This window comes from Nannospalax galili, unplaced genomic scaffold (assembly GCF_000622305.1).
Source record: "Nannospalax galili isolate Female #2095 unplaced genomic scaffold, S.galili_v1.0 scaffold235, whole genome shotgun sequence".
Taxonomy (NCBI): domain Eukaryota; kingdom Metazoa; phylum Chordata; class Mammalia; order Rodentia; family Spalacidae; genus Nannospalax; species Nannospalax galili.
In genome coordinates this window covers 5,891,921-5,912,934 of record NW_008338118.1, presented here as the reverse complement: position 1 = coordinate 5,912,934, position 21,014 = coordinate 5,891,921, and positions in this window count along the sequence as shown.

The window sequence follows — 21,014 nt, the reverse complement described above, 5'->3', positions numbered from 1 at the left end:
TGACATTTTTATCCATATACCCAGAGATAGTAGTGAACCAAGCAACCTTGCTGGCAGCTGTTTTATGTGGTGGTGCACGCCTTTAATCCCAGCACTTGGGGGGCAGAGGCAGGCGGATCTCTGTGAGTTCAAGGCCAGCCTGGTCTACACAGTGAGTTCCAGGACAGCTGGGGCTACAGGGAGACCCTGTCTCAAAAAGACCTAAAAAAAAAAAAACAAAAAAAACAAAAAAACCCCCACCCAACCCCCAAAATCCCCCAAACAAACAAACAAATAAATAAACAAAAATACAAAATGTGGAGGGAGAGGAGCGAGGCTTCTTTTCACAGCTTTGGGAAGAAATGTCAGGCAGTGACCAGTCAGCAATCAGTGTCCCCTTGGCCAGGACCAGCAAGCTGCTGAACTTCTAAACTAGACGTTCAAGGATTTAGCTGAAAATAAAATCCCTAAGCTTCTTGGTACCATGAAACCATAAACCTTTCCCTCCCTCTTTGCTCAACATCACAACCTATTCTTTTGTATCATTATCCTTTGTCTGGATCAGTCTGGGTAAGAGCTTGAGTTAATCAGTTCCACTCCTTCAGAAAGTCTTTCTAATACCTTGACCTAAGTCAGAAGAAATATGTGCAAAATCTCCCCTGGAATTGGGGAAGCCTTCAGTATTTTTCAAGCAAGAAGATTCCTTTTTTGTTACAAGCCAAGGCCTATAGATTATAGTTCACATTTCTCCCACCCTGGCTTCGTTGGTCTAGTTTCCCTTTTCTCACTATCCAGGGGAAACCCCCAAATTCTGGCTTTTGTGAAGCCATATTTGTGGCCATGGACATGGAAGTTCAGTTTTTGGAACTGCCAGGAAGAGTGCTGCAGAATCAATACTGCATAATAACTTTTTTTCTTTCTTAAGTTTCAAATTAACATGGACACATAAGCCTATTTTCCCTAAGACAGGGGCGAAGAGGAGAAGGCACTGGTGGACTAACAGAGAGAGGGCAACATGCTGGGGTCTTCTGTTTTAATGGAAGTGTTTGCTTTTCCATGCGGGGTTTCGTGCTCCTGGAATACTAACTGCAAAATGCTAAAGATGCCTGTCTCGTATTTGCAATTCCCACCCAAAGAACTACCTTTGATCTCATCTGGAGTTCATATTCTGGGAGTCTTGGGGAATAAAGAGCTTTTCTTGCTACTTCATGGCTGTAAAAGCATGTCTGATTTGGGAGCTTCATATAAATGGCCTGTGAAGCTGGGGCTGCTTTGAAGGAATCTGCTCAGCTGTAACATTCCTGCAGCGGGAGGAGGATGGTTTGGAAAATGCAGTTTTTTCTTGGAAACAAAGATCTTCATCAGACTTGTGAGACTGAAGGAGGGTAGGATACTTTTGCCTTCAGGGTGTCCCATCTCAGCCGCTGGATACTAGTCTGGGCAGGTAACGCTTTAGTTGACACCTTCAGGAAGAACAGACAGGGAGAAACTTGTAGTCATTTTTCTTGGCAGAAGCCACAACCCAGCCCAAGTTAATTATGTCTGAGAAGAAGAATAGCGTCTGGGCACCTGCAATTTTCAATTTGGTACCTTGTTTTCCAGTGCCAAGTATTCTATCAAGCCATTCACATGTATCTTCACAAAGTCCCTTCCTGGTTTCATGGTAGACAATGAGAACACTGAGTTTATAAACGTCTGCGTAATTGTCTCTGTTTGCTGAGAACGTCGTATCCAGAGCCGATTAAGTGCTGTGCATGCATCCTGTCATTTAATCTTCATAGCAACGCTGTGAAGGAGGCATTCTTATTGCTCCTGCTTAGCAGTGGAGAAGATAGGGGCTTAGAGAATATCTTGCCCCAAATCATGTGACTAAATAATGTGGAACTGGGACTTAAATTAAGCTTAGCAGGCTGAAAGACCCAAAGGTTTGAATGAAGTTTTGTCAGCATACACACACACACACACGCACACACACACCTCCCTATGAATTAGACGCTGGCTAATATTAGTTTTAATATCACAATCAAATTTAATTTAGGAATATTTTCCCAGAAGTGCACCTTGTTAGAGCCACATACACAATTTCTATTCCTTTCTTTGATGATAAATGTTTCTACTGGGGTCTCAGACCACAATATCTCAAAATACAGCACTGTGGCATACTAAGTACTTTGAACTGAGGAGACTGGAAGGGACTCAGAAGCACCAAGTTCTTTCTGAGCTTCTATCCTCCTGCCCCCATCCTCACTTCCTTCCTGAAATAGATGCATTAGCCTAGACTTTGTCCTTCGAAGGTCCCTGTGTTAAATGCTTGGTAGTATCATTGGGAGATTGTTCTAGATTGCCTTCAATTGCTGTGAAAAACCCTCACCAATACCAACTTGGGAAGGAAGGGTTTATTTGGCTCATATCTCCTGGGTGACAGTTCAACACTGAGGGAGCCCAAGGTAGGAACTCAGGGCAGGAACCTGGAGGCAGGCTTCTGTGAGCTAACTCTCACAGAAGAGAGGAAGTGAGGAATTACTCCCCAGAAGATTTCACTACAGTGATACTGGTTTCTTGTTACTTACAGGTATGTTTCAGTGCCAGCTAACCAGCATCAATCTGAGCACTCAATAGCTTTTCCAGCCCTAAGTTCCAAATGCTTCCACAATCCTCCTAAAAACACCAACTTCAGGTCTGTCACAGCAATACTGCACACCTGGTATCCATTTCTGTCTTAGTTACCCTCAGTTGCTGTGAAAAAAATACTCTAATACCAACTTGGGGAGGAAAAGGTTTATTTGACGTACATCTCTTGAGTCACAGTTCAACACTGAGGGAGCCCAAGGTAGGAACTCAGGGCAGGAACCTGGAGGCAGGAGCTGGAACACAGGCCATGGAGGAACACTGCTTACTGGCTTGCTCCCCTGCTTGTACTCAGCCTGCTTTTCTATACAATACAGAACAACTTGCCCAGGAGTGGCACTGTTTACAGTGGGCTGGGCCCTCCCACATCACACAACAACCAAGAAAATGCTCCGTGGTCAGTCTAATGGAGGTAATTCCCCAACTGAGGTTCCCTCTACCCAGGTGTTACGTTGACAACTAAAGCTATCAAGCACAGAAGTGGTGGAACTTGAAGAAGTGGAACCTAGTGGAGACTTCAGGCCGTTGAGCGCATACCCTCAAAGGCGTTGTGGGACGCTGGTTTTCTCTCTTTTGCTTCTCAGCTACTGTGAAATGAGTAACTTCTTCCACCACATGCTCCTACAGTGATGTAATGCCATGGAAAAGAAATGGGAGCATCCAACCACAGACTGAGACCTTCAAAACTGAGACAAAAAAACCCCCCTTTATCTCATTAGGTTGTCTCAGATATTTGCTTCAGCAACAGAAAGTTGCCTAACACAGAAGGCAACGCTAGGATTCTTCTTTCCTGTGGTAGTTCACAGGAGGACTTTTCCCTAAAGCAGCCTGTGAAACCCTAGATATGTAACTCTGGCCCCACATCTCCCCTGAAGACCCTCAGGTGATGGGTGTTCTGCCTCATGCCGAGAAGGAGTGTTACACAGAAAGGCTGAGAAGTATTTGACCAAACAGATTATGTTGGATTTCCCTGTCCCCATCTCACTACTATTAGATCATACCCTTTGTCCAGACACATTTCTACTAGGCTGTCCATTTTTATTCAGATCTAAGCACACAAATATTCACTCTCTCCTAAGTCTTTGGGCCTCCGTTTCTGTAGGTTCCCATGTCAGACAAAAGTATCATTAAATAAAATGTTTCTGTATTTCTGTTGCTAGCCTTCTTTTATAACAGGAGTGTGGACCATAACACTGTCTCCAAGTGGAGATAAAAGTTTTACCTTTTTGCCCCTAATCTGGCCATGTATTGTTCTTAGAAAAGACTCTAAGTGCTAGGAAAAGCTGAGAATGAATTATATGCAAAAGTGCATAACTTGTCCCTTTACTAACTCCTTCCTCACAAACAATAAACATGCTGGTCTTATTTAAAACAGTCTCATGAAACACAGCAAACTAGACAAGAAGTCAAAACATTCCTCTCAGCTCTGCAGCTTCTCTCAGATCTATCCGATTTACCTGTCCACGGTTTCTACCTTTTGATGTCTTACCTCACTTTTATTGTGTAGCTGCTGTTTAAATTGCCATATATTTATTGTACATGCTATTGTTTTACATAAGAACATTTTCACAGAAGTATACATTTTGAACATGTTCCCCTATCTCCCTCATCCTCCCCTTTCTCGCCCTCCTACTCATTAGTTTCCTTTAATCTCCTAGACAGCTTTGCTTCTTTTTTCCATGGTACACACACCAGACACACACACACACACACACACACACACACACACGAGACTTTTGTGTCTGTATAAAATCTGGGATCTACAAGTGATAGAAACGTGGTATGTATCCGACACTGACTTAATCACTTACTATGATAATCTCCAGTTGCATCCATTTTCCAGCAAATGGCATTTTATTCCTCTTTATGGCAGAATGAAATTCCGTTCTGTATTTTTCATATTTTCATTATCCATTCCTCTGTTGTCTGACACTTAGTTTGGTTATATAACATAGCTACTGTGACTAGTGCTGCAATAAACACAATGTATCGCTGTGATTTGTTGGCTTAGGTTCTGTCAGGCAAATAACCAAGAATGATGTAACCAGGCTGTCTGGTGGATCTAGTTTTCGTTTTGGGGGGGAACCTCATACTAATTTTCATAGTTGGACTGGTCTATATTCCCACCAACCAAATGATCAAGGATCCTTTTTTTCCTATGAAATTGTCAGCATTTGATGTTATTTGTTTTCCTAATGATCACAATTCTGAGTGGATAAGATGAACTCGCACTGTAGTCTTAATTTTTTTTTTCCAGACAGGATCTCACTATGTAGACCAGGCCAGCCTAGAGCTCACAGCCATCTTTCTACTTTTGCCTCTCAATGCTGAGATTAAAGGCATGGTCAGCAATTTAATTTTATTTTACATATTTTCTGATAGCTAGTTATATTGAACTAGCTATTTTTTCACTTTATTTATTTAAAGTATTTTATTTATTATTTTTATTCTATGTGTATGAGTATATTGCCTGCATGTGTGTAAGTGTACCCATGTCGTGCAGTGCCCACAGAGGTCAGAAGAGGGCCTCAGATCCCCTGGAACTAGAGTTATGGGTGGTTGTTAGCTGCCATGTGGGTGCTTGGAATAGAACCCAGGTCTTCTGCAAAAGTAGTCAGCGCTCTTAACCACTGAGCCATCCCTCCAACCCTTCACTTTTATTTCTGAGACAGGGCCTCCCTGTAGTCCCAGTGGCCTGGAGCTCACTATGTAGACCAGGCTGGCCTCAGTCTCACAGAGATCCTCCTGCTTTAGCCTCACAAGTGCTGGAATTAAAGATGTGTGCCACGACACCCAGTGAACATTTTTTCATATGTTTATTGACCATTTGCACTTCTTTTTAAAGAACTGTCAGTTCATTTCATTAGCCTATTTTTTTGACTGGCATGGTTGACTTTTATTACTTAGCTTTTTTCCTTATATGTTTTAGAATATCAATCCTCTGTCATATATGTTTGTTAGCAAATACTTCCTCCCATTCTGTAAGCAGTCTCTTTACTCAGTTTTCTTTGCTGTACAGAAACATTTTAATTTCATAAAATCCCATTTTTGTCAATTGTTGGCATATTTTCCTGAGCAATTGGAGTCCTTTTCAGAAAGTCCTTGCCTACGCCCATGTTTTGAAATGTTTTCTTTGCTGTTTCCTCTCACAGTTTCAGAGTTTCAGATCTTACATGAAGATCTTACATGTATGCAAAGCTGATTTTTGTTCAGAGTGAGGAAGGAATCTAGTTTCATTCTTCTACAGCATGGACATTCAATTTTTCTTGCACCTTTTGTTGAAGAATCTCTCTTTCCTCCAATGCATATTTTTAGTATTTTGTTAAAAATAAAATGGCTGTAGCGGTGTGGATTTGTATCTAGGTCCTCTATTCTACTCCATTGACCTATGTGCCTATTTTTGTACCAGTGCTGACTGAACTGTTTTTGTTCCTCCTCTGGCTCTGTAGCATAGCTGGAAATCAGGTGTGGTGATTGCACTATTGCTCTTGGTACTCAGGCCTGCTTTGGGCATCCTGGGTCCTTTGTGCTTTCATATGAATTTTAAGAGAGTTCATTTTCCTAGAGGCTGGATGGTTCAGTGGTTAAGAGAACTTGCTGCTTTTCCAAAGGACCCAGGTCTGGTTCCTAGCACTGTCATGGCAATTCACAACTACCTGTAACTCCAGTTCCAGGGGATCTGATGCCTTCTTATATCCTCTGCAGTCACCAGGAATGCACGTGATGTACATACGCATACATGCAGGCACTCATACATGTACATAAAAATGAAATATATTTTTAAGCCGGGCGTGGTGGCACATGCCTTTAATCCCAGCTCTTTGGAGGCAGAAGCAGGTGGATCTCTGTGAGTTTAAGGCCAGCCTGGTCTACATAGTGAGTTCCAGGACAGCTGGGGCTACAGGGAGACCCTGTCTCAAAAAGACTCCCCCCCCAATACATATTTTTAAATGTTTTTTTTATTCCTGTGAATAATGGGTGGGTGTTCTTAAACTTACTACAATCTCTCTTTTACACACATTTACCCCAGGTTAAAATTGTTCTGTGAAGGTCAGTAACTAACTACCCAATGGAAATTCTTTATAAAAATTTCAGTCATATAGAAAAATCAAAAGCATTGTACAGTAAATATCCATACACTTAGTATGTTTATATCATATGATTACTATTTTATTACACTTAAAAAATTATACTTTCTTTGATCCATCCATCAAAATTTTTTTTACTACAATTATGAGTAAGTTGCGTTGGTATCCCCCACTCCAGAACCAGTTCAGCATGCATATTACTGACTGTAATTCAATGTATCCAGCCTTAATTTGGAATAGTAGCTTCTCACAGCACTGAGCTATAATTTCCAAATTAGGCTTAATCTCTCCTGCCCTATTATCCAAATGCCCAATGAACACTTTGAAATTACTTTTCTAATTGTATTTTCTTTATTGTAATTTCTTTCTTCTGTGGGCTTTTTCTTTTAATATATTTTCTATCTAAGTTTCTACCTACTCCTTAAACATTGGTGTGGTGCATTTAATCTCTCTGGCTTTGACTGAATTGTCCTTTCATCTCTCTTTCATTTCCTTGCATCTTAGGTTCAGTTACCTAAGAAACGGTAAGATGGAATTTGGTTTGTAGGGAATTCACTGGGGAGTGATCGTAAAGACTACAGAGTGCACTATTGATCCCAGGCAAAGCCTGGAGTTCGAATAGTGATTCAAACCTCTCCTAAATCAAGGTAAGGTGGCCAGACCTCTTACTCTTTCACTAGAGGTGCTTTGTGTACCTTTGATATTTTTGCTGAAACCTCTGTCATGTTTTGCTGAAGAAAAACCCAGCAAATATACTGCTGTGAAGTCTTGTGTATTATGGCTCACTATGGTTAGGGACTGCACAATCTCTGAGAATTATTATTTTCCCAAGGAAAGATGCCTTCAAGTTTTCCATGGCTAATAACTGGGGCTCCATATGATGATGTAGGCTTGGTAAATATAAACCCCCAAGTGCTGCCTTTTAGCTCACAACCATGCCTGCTACTAGTCCATTCAAACTATTTTCTCCCAGAAAAGCACATTTACTTGACAGATTAACACTCTTAAATTTAATATTTCATTCACCCAATTTTTGTCTACTTAAAAAAAAAATCCATTATCTACATAGGATCGGTTGAAGTCTCTATTATTCAGGGTTATCTCTTTCTCCTTTTAAGTTCAATTAGTTTTCGTTTCATGTGCTTTTGATACAGGTTTTAGGTATGTGGACATTTATGTCCTCTTGACTCTGTTATCAAATGTCTCTCCTTATTCCTGATGATACTCCTTGCTCTGAGGTCTTCATTCTCTGACGTAGAACCGTTTTCGTTTCTTATGCTTAGTATTTGGACGCACTTCTCCACCCTTTTGTTTTTTCCTGAGTTTTTATATTTGAAGTGAGTTTCTAGGAAACAGCATATAGTTGGGGTTTGTCTTATCAGATCTGATAAACTTGCCATTCACACTGAGAATTTATAGCATTTATATTTAATCTGATGAGTGCTATAGTTCTGTTTAAATCTATCATATTTCCACTTGTTTTTTATGTCATTTTACTTCCCAGTTTATCTTTTCTTTTGATTTGAGTATTTTGCATGACTAAACCTCTTCTATTGGTAATAACTCTTTGCTCATATTTTTAGCAATTGCAGTAAGATTTACAGCTTATGTCTTTAACTTAGCACAATTTGCCTTCAAATTGCACTATAGTATCCACATTTAAGGTAAGAACCATATAATAATATTTTTAATCTATTTTTGGACTCCATCTTTTGGGGATATCTTATGTGTGATCTACAATATTTTATTATTAGTATCATTATTATTATTTGGTCTTAAATGGTTCATTATATTTTAAAGCTATAGAAAGGTTTTGATGTTTGTCCACACATACGTTATTCCTCTTTATTCCACATTTTTATCTGGCATAACTTTTCTCCTGCCCAAACAATGTTTTGAGGTGCAAATCTGTTGATGATGAATTATTTCAATTTTTATTTGTTCCAACAATATCTATTTTGCCTTCATTTTGAAAAATATTTCCATTAGGCACAAAATTCTAAGTTGACACACTTTCTTTCATCACTTGGAAGATGGCATATCATGAGAAGAAAGCCCTGGAATTTTACATTACACAGCCTACATCACCACAGGTAACAAACTTTATGAACATAAACACTTTATGTTCATAAACACTTTATGAACCTTTCTGCTAATGTGATAAAGATATGTTCACTTTCTTCGTTCACTTCAAATCCCATATTTACAACTTAAGATAGAAAACACACACACACACACACACACACACACACTCACGCACACAGGCACACATGCACAGGTATTCACATATTCAGTCACACATATTCTTAATTCTCAACTCTGTCTGGTCCTCTGCAAAAGCAAAGAAAAGTCAATAGAGCTGTCCATAGCACCTTATATAACCCTATAGAGCCCATTCAATTCCTATTTTCTTATCTGGATTCTGGGGTGTACCTTGCTTATTCACAAGAAATTAGATTAGTAGAATGAATAGATAAGATTATCTTTTACCTTCCTTCTTTTGTTTATACCAAGAACTGGCAATTTTAAAAAACGGAGTCATATAAGCTCTCAGTCTTTTCCTAATCAGAAAATATGTGGTTAGGTATTTGCTTATTTTTTTACTTTCAGTTCCATATGTGCAGTATCTCCCTCTTCCTTTAAATTTGGGATTACTCTCTCCAACAACCTTACAGTTCTCTGAATGTCAATTATAACATCTACAGCACTTCCACATATTTATTTACGCACACATCAAGTTCTATTCTATTCTATTCTATTCTATTCTATTCTATTCTATTCTATTCTATTCTATTCTATTCTACTCTACTCTACTCTACTCTACTCTACTCTACTCTACTCTATTCTATTCTATTCTATTCATCTATAGAATATAAAATTTACAATGTATTTTCATGTTTCCAGAACATGGCATAGTTCATATAACATACAAATCTCAGGAATATTTGTTGAATAAATAAAATCAATGAAATAGTAGACAGCTATGGTCATGCTATTGTCTGAATTCTGAAGCTACTCAAGAATATGATTATCAGTCTTGTGCAAGGAATCTTGATTTTGGAAGTATTAGCAAGCTTTGAAAATATTAAGTCTTCTTTATGAAGTCAACATGAAGATTATATCAAAAAGTCTATTTGAAGGAATGAAATCTGTGATATCTGGGGAAAACTTTAAATTTAATAAAAATTTTGGGCATATTATTGAGTAGATGCTTTTTGAGGATGTCTGCACTTAAGCAAACACATGAACGATGAAGTTGAAATTAGATAGGGAAGAATATTATTAGAAGTGGTTGAATTCTTTCGTGTGTGAGGCCAAACCATGATGTAAGAGTGCATGATGTTGGGTTGGAAGCATGGAAATGGTGCAGATCCCTGGAGAATCCAGGCCTATTTATATAGACCTCTCCAGACTGGAGCCGGTAGGGTCAGGAAATGAAGGCAGAGAGTCTCTGCTATCTCTTCTTTTCCATTGCAGGAGTTCAAGTGGAATGCTTTGGCAGAATTCTAGAGGCCAATAATTTGTTCAATCTAAATATAAAGTTCTCCTTAGGGATGAACAGTAGTCTACCGACTCTTGATACAATCCACAGAAAATGTAATTTATTTATTTTATAAGTGGGTAAAACACTCATTACCATTTCCACAGTTAACACAATAGAACTCAAGTATATAAAACTATTTAGAGAAGAAAAAAAACCAGAGAATACTGTTGTTTGCATGCTACCCATGGAGTCTTGGGAGGATGTTTATTGGAGGTAAGCAGTGATGTTCAAAACTTTGTATAGTTTAGTTTGTGAGCTGTTTGTACTGAGAGAACCTTGGCAGGGACTACAAACAATGGATTCAGCCTTAAATTTATTTTTTAGGGAGAAACATATTGCATGAGACTAAGACATCAGGATTAACACTGTCGTGCCTAATTTTTGGTCACATCTGTGTAGCAGATTTGATGCTCAGCTAAGTGACTTCATTTCCTATATCTGAGAAAACATGATCCTAAGCTACTATGATTATAAACATGATCTGAATAAGGGTACACATGAGTTCAGATACAAGCATAGATGCCCTAACAGGTGCCTCCTCATAAATGGGACTACAATTCTCATGTGACTGGAACCTGTGAATTACTATTACATGCTCATATTTTCTTCTAACTGGCAGTCAAAGCCAGAAACACAAACTTGGATGTTCTCAGGACAGTGTGCAATTGAGTTTGGTGACCTGACTCTTAGTGTGTACTTTAGCTTGTTCTAGTTTCCTGCCATATGCAAACAAGTCAGAATTCATTTAACGTAGTTCTTAAGCACATGCATCTCATAAGATGCTTGGGCATCATTTATGGAACAATACAGGCCATGCAAATATGATGTAAGATCTAAGCCTTCCAACTGAGACTTCTCAGAGATAGTTTGTGTGACTGTTTGGAGCCATGTAGCTGTGCTTACAGTAGGCTGTACTTCCAACCACGAGTCTTCAAGATGGATTGATCAAGTTGATTCTATTTTAAAACGTTTTTTTTGAGTCAGGGATTAATGAAGCCCAGACTGGCCTCCAGGGTACTTTGTAGCCAAGATCTTTCTCCTTCTGCCTCTAATTCTCAAATGCTGCAATGTCAGGTGTATACCATCCCTCCTGACTTATGTAGCTCTGGGGATGGAACCCAGGGCCTCTTTTGTGTGATGCAGGCAGTTTATCCATTGAACTATAGTCCCAACCCTATTTTAAAATATTTTAAGTCTAGAAATTCAGCTTTCTAAGTTCATACCTGTCTTTAAGAGACTAGATATCACATTCTTGACCTCCTTGAAAAAATTTGGATGGTATTTTAAAGAGTTTCTTTATTTGATTTAGAGTCAGACAACTTGGCTTTCTGAGCTAATACTCTTACTTAGAAGGTCTCTGTTCTCCCATTTGCAGTATGGGACTATTAATGAACTCTACAACATGATGTTATTTCACAGACTCTAAAGATGACCCTCACAGGCTTAGTATCTGGTAAGTACTAAATAAGCATAAAGTATCCTTATTATAGTTAGAACCATTATTAGTGTGCTATAAAAAAGGCTTAGGTAATTGTTACCAGACATTTACTCTAAGAAGGTTGTCAGGCCTGTTGAAGTATTGGTGAATATTCAGCTTCAGAACAGGAGCAACGGCTCAGTGGTTAAAAGCTCTAGTTGTTCTTGCAGAGGACCTGGGTTCAGTTCCCAGTACCTACAGGGTAGCTAACAACCATCTGTAACTCCAGTTCCAGGAGAATCCAACACCCTCTTCTGATCTCCACGGGCTCTGCAGAACAAGGGTGCACTTACATACATGCAGACAATATACTCATACACATAAAAAACAAATAAAATATAAAAATTCAGCTCCACAGCAGACCAAGTAAATGTGAATTGCACTTATATGCATCTGATGTACCAGGAAAGAAGCCAGATGCAGCTATGCATTTAACTAAGGCTTTTTTAAAAAAGAGCCTAATGATATGTGAATGCTAAGTTAAATAAAGAGCATTATGAAACCAAACAACTGTATCTTAATATCACATTAGTAATTATGTGAGATTATCCTAGAGTGATTTTCAAATGATTTATCCTATCACCTAAACCAATTCATTCTGAACACATTTAGCAAGCATCCACTTGCATTTGAACATGTAGCATCCAGTTATTGATTTAGCAACAAAGACTCCCTGAAGGAGTCTGAAAAACTGCTCTGTCCCAGCGTGTCATTCTATATTTTACATCCATGTCTGAGTCAGCAGAAACATGTGCAAAATCCTATAAAGTCTGATAACTCCCCTGCTAGTCCATGAAGTCAGAGCCCCCACATGGGGGTGGTATGAATTACTTATCCTATCCCAGGTCTGGAACATATCATTACCACTAAATTCATTGCCTATATAATCACCAGAGATGATGGTAATGCGAGAACAGTTGGGGCATGAAACCACAGTAAATTGTTGGGATTGTCTAGCATATGGTGGGTCAGGACACAGAGGTGTTACCGTATGATCTCTGGAGAAACAATATCATACTGTGGGCTGGGCAGCAGGCCACCAACTTAGGGGCTAAATGATAAAACATTTCTTTGTCATTAGCCTGTGGTGAAATCCATAACTGGTTACTTGCTTTCTTTATGTGTGAATGAACACAAACTCACAAGCCTACTATATTCTTGCAAACAGTTTTCAGAACAAGATTAAGACAAAAATAGTGTGTCTCCTTGCAGATTCCTCTGATGAGGAAGTCTGCTCTGGTGGGATGTGTTTGAGTATATTCTCCGAGGGTTCAGGTGTTGGAAGCATGGTCTTTGCTGTGGTGCTTTATGGGCTGGGGTTTAGTGACACATATCCCAGGGTTATTAGGACACCATCCTTAATAAGGGCTCACATAGTTTTTGTGAGAGCCCAGTTAGTTCCACTGAGAGTGGGTTGTTATAAAAGTGGTGACACTGGCTCTTTCCCATATTCTGGTTTCCTGTCTTGCTATGTGATCTCTGCTCATACACATTCTTGCTAAGAGGCCATCCACCACATTGCCTTCAACAGAGATCAAGCCATTGTGGCTGCCTGTTACTGGACTTTTCAGCCTCCAAAACATAGAGAAGAAACAAACTTCTCTTTCTTTATAAGTATCCAGTTTAAGGTATTTTGTTACAGCAACAGAAAATGGAGTAACATGAGGGTTGAGGCAACAACCCATTTTGCCTTGCCTACCAGAATACTGAAGGAGATGATGATAAACTAGATGTCCTGTTCAGCTAATGGTGTGGCATCCCTGAAGTTGTTATACAGCCTATGTCCTCTTTCAGGAGTTCTCAGTTTGCCTAGGATAACAAGGGGCACTGCAAATCAATACAACACATTAGGGTTTGGATCCTTACTCTGCTACTTTCCCCTGCCTGATCTTAGGTAAATCAGTTAGCCTTTTAAAAACTTATTCATTTATAAAATGGGGGAAAATAATAGACTCTTCTTGTAGTATTGTTAATGTGTTTAGCTCAGAGCTGTCAATAACTGCAAGAAGACACTATTGTCTTGCATCCAAAATCCAGGGTATTTTAAACTCTGAAATTATATCCCAGTCCTCATAGGAAAAATTCTCAGAGAATTCTTAGCATTGCCTACTGGGAAGATTCCAGGAGCCCAAGAAAGTATAGTGAGATTTTAAGGACAGTAAGTAATCAGTTAATGCTGCATAAGAGGTGTTGTGGAGAACATCCAGTCTGAAAACAGTTTAATAATATTTATCCCCAAAGCTTGTGTGAGGTTTAAAGAGATGGGGTACATAATGTGCTGAACATGCTGCTCAGGATGTAGATCTTCAAGTCAATCATTTTTCACCTTTTATTTCTTGGTTACACTTGCTTGGACCTCTGCAGCTTACGTCTGTCTCAAGACAGCCAGTAGTACCACAGGACTGGCCTGTATCTCAGGAATTCACAAAGGATGTCTAGGGTTAAGGAGAATTCACCTGGAGAACACCTAGACTTTTGGACAGTTTACAAAACTATTTTGGAGAATGGGATCTGAGATGAAGGCAGTATGAAATATTACCTAAGGAAAACTACTCAGAACTATGCCTCAATCTTAGCTCTACCACATGGTGCAACCGGAGTGTTCTACTGGCAATCTAAATTTTATTTTGTTTTGTTTTATTTTATTTTGTTTTATTTTATTTGATCTTTTTGAGACAGGGTCTCCCTGTAGCCCCAGATGTCCTGGAACTCACTATGTAGACCAGGCTGGCCTTGAACTCACAGAGATCCGCCTGCCTCTGCCTCCCGAGTGCTTATGGACATTAAATGGAGAGAGCTCTCCATTTCATAGAAAATGTGGTGATAATGTATGAACAAGCGGCCCGATGAGAGTGCTTTGAAGGTGAGAAAGCAGATAAATGAGTGTAAGGTGGGAATGGACATGTTGGAATTAACCTGAAGCCCCTTGTGTGAGTCTCCTCCAAGGTGCCTGAAGGGTTGTGGGCAGCATCAAACTTGTATTTGTTCAGTACAGCATCTCTACTTGCCCTTCTCATGTACCTAAGCTTTAGAAAGGAGCTGAATTCTAATGCCATCTCTCCTATCAAACCTGTTTTGATCTCCTGTTCCCATTCTTTCAATACTGAAGTAATTGCTAAGATTTATCCATAATCCCTTATGCATATTAACACTGTCCAATAAAGATAAAATGTAAACCATTTATGTAATTTTATATTTTCTAGTAGCTACATTAAAATGCTAAAAAGAAACAGGTTTGAGTACATTTAATGTACTCAATTAAACATTCAAATTAAGTATTATTAAAACTTTAATGTTTTATTAAAACCATTTTATTTCTCCCACATACTATAACTTAAATATGTAATCAACATAAAAATTATTACTGAGTTCTTCTACATCATTTTCTGATATTAAGTCTTGAGAGTCAAGTAGAAACATTCTACTAACTGCCCATCTCTTTTTGGATAAGCAACGTTTCACGTGCTTAGTGAACGTGTGGGGCTAGTAGCTACCACACTGACCAGAATGGGTCTACACCTTCCATATGGCATCAAGGTATATTTTCTGTTGAAGTAGTTATATAAGTGTTCTAGACATGTTATTTGCTTTCAATTCTTTGAGGACAGCGTGCCTGTCTGATTTTATTTTTCCTTTCACATTGCACAATACAGAATTTTGCCTTATAATTAGGCACTCAATGAGTGGGGGTGAATAAATTATTGTATTAGTATAGGAACAAATGAATGAATAAATCAAGAAATGAAAGAAATAAAAATCTCTGAAAAACTAATTTGACTTTTTTTAATCTGTGAAACTGACAACCTGGCACTGGCTGAAACTTCAGTTACTGTCACAGGCATGTCAACTCTGAGTATTGGATTCCCACTACTCACTCAAGTCAACCAGTATTTATTATTTGTAGTTATATAAATATACTATATGAATATTTATGTGATATATATAAAATATTCTATGTGCCATAAGACATAACATTATTAAATAAGCAGTCATGCTCTAATGATTTCAGTCTCATGACCTAATTTAGAGAAAAGTTATAATTTTCTGAATGTCAGCTTTGCAAAATGGCAGGTAATTCAGCATGCTGATCAATCGTTTAGGATATTGCATGCCCAGAAATGCCTAGAACCTACAATTTTAACTATGCCAAACAAGTTTCATAAAAGATTATGGGATCCCCCCATATGACATTATTTTAAAGAAAAACAAAGTGAGAAAATACTTAAAATTCACATTACTAGCTTGCAGTGATTGTCCCAAAGGGACTTAAAGATTTAATATTATTTTGGGATGAGAGGAAACAAATTAACATTGTGTGATATAAATATATCTAAAGGCTAATCAAATTCAGTGGTTCGAGAGCATCAATTCTCTGAGAGAGTTTCAAGATCCCTGTTCTGGCTCTGAATACTTGATCATCTCTTTGGAACTTTAATTGGTAGAAAATACTTCTTTATCTGATGCCATTCCTGAACTGGGAATTCCAATATTCATCCATTGCTCATCCATTTTTTTCATTTACCTGTCTTCATATCCAAGCATCCATTCATCTGTCTACCCATCCATCCATCCACCCATCCATCCATCATCCATGGACCTACCTATCTTCATATCCAAGCATTTATTCATTCATCCTCCTATCTTCATATCATATAATCATTCAACTATCATTAGCCATCCATCTTCCTATGTTATCTATCATCTATCTATCTATCTATCTATCTATCTATCTATCTATCATCTATCTATCATCTTCTATCCTATCATCTATCTAATCTATCATCTATCTACCTATTTATCATCTATCATCTATCTATCTTCATCATCTGTCTGTCTATCATCTATCTGCCTATCATTTGTCTATCCAGTTATGTCTATTGCATAATTTTTGATGCATCTTGGAAGTTCAGTGACTGTCAGCTAAGATAATACAAAGTAAAATCCATGCTGATTTTCACTCGTGATTCATTCCTTGGGTCCTATGAGATCAGTGATCTGCATTTGCCAGAGAAAAAATGTGAATGACGAAGGTTATGTCCTCCATTGTCCTTTCGTTGACTGACTAACCATGTGCACAGATTGTGGTGTGCTTTCCTCTAATGCTTTTATTTCCTCACACATCTTTCCCTTCATCTGACTCACATTGTTACAACCCTCACATATTAATCATTTTGAAACCACAGCACTCTGAATCATTACTGGGTTCAGGGTTACAAGAACATCCATCCACTAGGAAATGAGAGCGCTTCTAGGAAACATCTCAGTGCCACGTGCCTATTTTGATGAGGTTCCAGGTGGCCAACCTGGGTCTGTGAAGAGCAAAGGCCTGAAATCGATCTTCAGTTTTCCTGTAGGTAACTAAGAAGTGCAAGAGAATGCTGGCATTTTCTGAAGGCTATTGTGTGTGTACGAAGAGCTTGTTTTTAAAACTTAGTAAGCTGCTCATGATTTTTACAAAGCATATAATATATAATTGAGAAATGCATTTTTACACAGAAACTCTATAGTGGATATTATACTGTTTTCCATTTTCTACTCCAAATTCATTTATACGTCATTAGATGCTGAACTTCCAGGGTTTGTTTGTAGACATAAAACTTGGTTGTCAAAGCCTCTTAGGCTAGAAGCCTTTAATCTTCCTATCTAACCATCTTAACATGGGTTATGTTTGTTTTTATAAACATACTAGTAAAAGATTTGAAGCAGTTTGGGCTCTGTGAGAGACAGATTTGCTAACTGAATAACTGAATGGATTGTTGGAAGGCTCTGGAGTGGGTGATTTACTGGTTGTGAAATCAAAGGCTGCATAGTCTCAGCTGATGTTTCTGTGTCACAATACACTTCCTACAGAAGAGGGAGGTAACACATTTAGTCAGAACAGACGTTTAAGGTGCTTGATGCCCTTCTATGTTATTGCTTGTCATCCAGCAGCACCTCAGAACTTTCATTGTTTTCCATTTATGAGTAATTGCTTCTTAATTTTTACTTTTCAAAAGCATGTGAGAGATGTGCCAATTTTTGGAGATATTTATAATTTCTTTTGGGATTACAAAGCTCTACAGGATTTCAACATCCTCTTGACCTAATTTGGTAAAATAGCATATGATGCCAGAGTACTGAAAAGTGGGACTTGAAGTTCATATTCAAGACAATGCTATCGTTTTGATGTGCTCTATATAAGCTCATTCTATGGGTCTAGTTTTAACTTGCCCCTAGCTTTATGCTGTCACCCACTGACTCATAGAACTCTTGTTCTTTGTCAGAGTTTCGAGACATAGCAATAATCTGCACTATTTTTTCTGGTCTAAGCAACTACTTAAATTAGAATCTTTAGCCTGAGGTTTACAGGCCTTCTGGAGATTTCTATGGGGCTCCCAGGAATACCTCTCTAGACTAGGATAGAGGCTCATTTGTGATTGATCATGTGACCATCTATTAAAAAAATCTGTTTCCATTTACTTCTTGCCCCAATGGACACTTTTTTTGTAGTTTTATGGATTGAGTTGAGTTCCTTTCAAAGATATGATAAAGTCCTAACTATGGTGCTTGTGAATGTAACCACTTTGGAAAACAGTGTGTTTGTAAACATAATTCACATGAAATGAGGTCATTAAAGTGAACCCCAATCCAATGTGACTGGTATCCTTATAAACAGAAAAGGCAGAAATCCATACAGAGAAAACCACAGGACGACAAAGGGAGACTGATGCAACTGCAACCAAGAAATTCCACACAATGCTGGGAACAGCAAAGCCAGGAAGGACTGTTCCTATAGTGCTTAGAAGGAGCACAACACTCCTGTTACCTTGATTTTAGACTGCTAGCTGCCAGGACTGGAACAGGATAAACATCTGCTGTTTTTGTTGCCAAAGCTTGTGCTACATACTTTATCATAGCAGTCTAAGAAAAGCAGCTATCAATACTTACACATAGTTGCCCCCATCTGTTGACAACCAGTATCAGAAGAGCCACCAAGAGACTAGGACTGACCCCCTGACTCCAGATGTCTAGCTTTCAGGAAGAATTGATTTCTGTTGCTTTAAACATTTGGTATATTGTATTTTGTAGCTCTAGAAGACCAATATAGATGGAATCCTTTCTAAGATTATGAAATCATGACATTTCCTCTTCAGTTTCCCCAGCTGGCCTCCAGGCATTATGCAATTTAATCTGCTAATAGTGATGAAGTAGTAACTTCAGTTTTGCCACTGGAGCCTGTCATTAGAGTGAGTGAGGTAGCAGCCCACTGTATATCCTAGGCTACAAAGACAAATGGGCAAAGGGAGACAGCACCCTCCAGTACCCCAACCTATTCATAGCTTGTGCTTGGAGTTAGGCTGTGTAGGAAACAGGGTCTGCACTGGTTATCCAACACCTCACTTTGGAGACGAGGGGTATTACCCTCATTCTCCTGGTGTCTGTTTTGGAACCTCTACCAAAACTGAAACAGAAGTCCTTCAATTTTCAACATTCCAAGCTTAAATTAATTTGTTACAATTTTCAACATTCCAAGCTTAAATTAATTTCTGTTACATCTTAAAATTTATTGATATTATATTGGACATGGTGTTCTATAATTTTAAAAAATTGTATTTTTGTAGGTATGTTCCATTTCTGATATATATCACCTCTCTTTGATTAAATTGCCAGCATTTATCTTGTATTCTTTTGAGAGTCAGTTTTCTATTTTATTGAGAATTCACTAATGTCAATATCACTTTTTTGCTATAACTTTTTGATTCCCTTGTTTATTTGTTGTTGCTTAGTTTCCAGAGTTTGAAGTGTATTGAGTTTTTATGAAAATCTTACCACTAATTACTATACTTGTTGGGAATATTGGTTTGGTTATTAGCAAATACACCACTCTGTGTGCATCTACCTTTCTGTTGATTTTTATGTTGCTGCTCTGGCCATATGTTGTAATCATACTGGATTTCAAAATGGTATAAAATGGTCTGTTTGACTTTCACTTTGAATTCTGTCACTATTTCTTGCATTTCCTAATACATGGTACATTCATGAATGTTCCAATGTGCTAGCAAAGAGCCTGCTTTCTTTTTGCAGGGAACACCAATCTATAATTCAACTCATATGCATATTATAAATTCTCGATATCTTTATTAATTGACAATACTTTGTTATTTTCATTTTTGTGTATGAGTGTATTGCCTGCAAGAATGCAAGTGCACCTGTGTTGTGCAGTGCCCATGGTGGCCAGAAGAGGGTGTCAGATCCCTTGGAACTGGAGTTACTGATGGTTGTAAGTTATCATGTGGATGCTGGGAATCCAAATTGGGTCCTCTACAAGGGCAACCAGTGCTCTTAACTGCCGAGCCATCTCTCCAGCCACTCTGTCATTTTTTAAAAAATTATTTATTTAATAACCATATAATTAGAAGAAGCATATCATTACAACAGCATTGACATGTTCAATAACAATTTCCAGAGCTAAGATATATCTCTTTCAAAATTGGCTGTAAATTTTTAGGTCAAGAGTTGAATTGATACAGTTATACAATACTGTATTCAGTATAACCCCTATAAGACATAAAATTAAATGAGGTTTTAAACTTTAAAAAACATTTCCATTTCATTAAAATAGTTTCATACAGAAAAATTCATTTTTAATAAAACTGACACTACTATGCACATGTGTTTCTAATCTCTATATATCTGATTATTACTAGTCACATGTTTTTCACATCTACAAATTATTAAGGAGCAAATTTTTATGCTTTGAAGAAAATTATTTTTTTCTTTTTTCTTTATTTATATACCCACTTCCCAGGTAGCACCCTCCATAGCCTTCCTCCCCCCACTAGAGCCCTTATACTCTGATATCCCTGCAACTGTCTGCTGTGTTGTCAGCACCCCCAGCTATTCCCCACTACTTGCCCTTCTAGTGAATCTAGTCAGCCTATCTAGAGGTCTTTGTTTTAGGAGGGTCAGCTGTTCCTCATCTAGCGGTAATTAGTTGTCTATATTCTTTTGGATAAGATTGGGGGTCTGCTGTTCATTTTCCAAGTTCTATGATGGGTTACTAATGGAAATCCCTTTGGCCACCCTGGCCATCAACTCAAAAGAAGGTATCGCTTGTCTGGCATTCTTGCTTGTTATGTAGCCTTTAGCTATACATATGGATGCTTATTGTGTTGGCCCATTTAATCTTTGGTTGTACTTTCCTTTTGGGTGTTTAAGGCCACACAGTTGGTTGGGATAAAACTGATTTATTTTTACTCTTAAGGTCGTTTGAGGGTCTGTTCCTCAGGGGTCACATGGGCTTAGGAGGAGCCCCTGG